General features: G+C 35.9%; 1 non-coding gene across 1 annotated transcript; it reads left to right on the forward strand.

Annotated features, from left to right (window-relative positions):
- Positions 1-310: 310 nt before the first annotated feature.
- Positions 311-417, forward strand: LOC148849167 (small nucleolar RNA R71). The gene has a single exon (XR_016101594.1). It is a non-coding gene; the product is annotated as a small nucleolar RNA R71 (small nucleolar RNA).
- The last annotated feature ends 1,184 nt before the right edge of the window (positions 418-1,601 follow it).

Genomic DNA, 1,601 nt, shown 5'->3' on the forward strand with positions numbered 1-1,601 from the left:
TTTGGGCTAGGAGATCTACCCTATCCAGTTTTCTAGAGATTGCATTTAGGTCCATTCTTGCATCGGGCTCTATACTATTCCTGACTTTGTAGAGCCTTGCCCTCTTTGAGGGTCCCACTGACCTTTCATAGGAATATAAGGATGCATTGTTGATGGGGTTTTCACTCAAGGTCTCAAAAAGAGAATACGCTTCATCCTCACTTTTGCTCATAAAAGCCTCCCCCCCCCACCACCACAAGATGCATCCATCATTTTCCTGTATTGATCAGACAAACCTTCATAGAAGACTTCGACAATTTGCCATTAGGACAAGTCATGGTGTGGGCATTTTCTCATCAACTCTTTCATTCACTCCAGAGACTCATGAATTTGTTCACCCGATGTTTGTGTGAATCTAGTGATGGCTCTTCTCATAGTGTTGGTTCATCCTATAGGGTAAATTTTTCTATGGAATTTTCACTGCATTTCTACCCAAGTTCTAATAGGTCTCCCTATAGTTCCCAACCAATGCTTGGCCTTGTCTTTCAAGGAGAATGGGAAAAGAGTTAATCTAAGGGCATCATCATTAAAGTTTTGGATCCTTACAATGGAACATATTTTCAAAAACTCGTCTATGTGTTTGTATGGGTCCTCACTCGGGTTCCCATAGAAAGAGGGAAGCATCTGGATTGTGCTTGATTTAATCTCATACTACAAGGCTTGGGTATCTGGAAACTATATGTAGGATGGGTTATATTGGGTTGAAGTGAAATACTCCTTCAGCTTTTTGGGTTGTGCATCATTGATTTCGGCCATTTGGTTGCATTGTTGGTGATAGAGGTATCTCTCTATCTCAAGTATGGGTTCTACTGTTTCTCTCCTCACATTTCTCCTTCCCAACATACAAATCAAAAGTCCCTTTTTCTTCTTTTTGAAATTTGAATTTGAATTTCAAATTTATATTTTGAAATTTAAATTCTGAAATTCAAATCAAATTTGATTTTTTTTAATTTTTATTTTCTTTCTTTTTCCTTGCTGTTTTAAATTTGCAATTTAAATTTTTTAAATTCAAAATCAAATTTATATTTTGAAATTTAAATTCTTGAAACTTAAATTCAAATTTGATTTTTTAAATTTTACCAAAAATGTAAGAAATTCAAACATACGACTTACGGGCTGACCTAAGGTTTCCTAAACTAGTGGTTCAACTAATGTGAATCCTCTTAGGTTCACTTGTAATTACACCACTTCCTTTGGTTAGTTAGGTAAGAGGTGGGGATGTGGGAGGCTCCCCTTGCTCTCACAAGGACCTAATTAAATAACCACAAAACCCACTTAGGTTTAGTCATTTAACCTCTTTCCTTAGACACCAACCGCTGGTTATGGAAAATAATTACAAGCTTTCATAAAATTCAGCACACTTTTGAACCAAATGTGAGGCTCCTTAAAAGATCTTGCTATTTGAGTTTTAAATTAGGGTTTAGAGTGGACCGTACGTGAAAAGATTATGGTTTTTGAGCCAAGGAAGGGTGATTAAATCCCCACCTTATCTTATTTAAGTTGAATTGCCCTTAAATGGATTAACAAAAAAAAACACAATAAACAAAATAAATGCAACTAAT

Source organism: Nelumbo lutea, chromosome 6, assembly GCF_056320005.1.
Source record: "Nelumbo lutea isolate HS-2025 chromosome 6, American lotus-T2T, whole genome shotgun sequence".
Classification (NCBI taxonomy): domain Eukaryota; kingdom Viridiplantae; phylum Streptophyta; class Magnoliopsida; order Proteales; family Nelumbonaceae; genus Nelumbo; species Nelumbo lutea.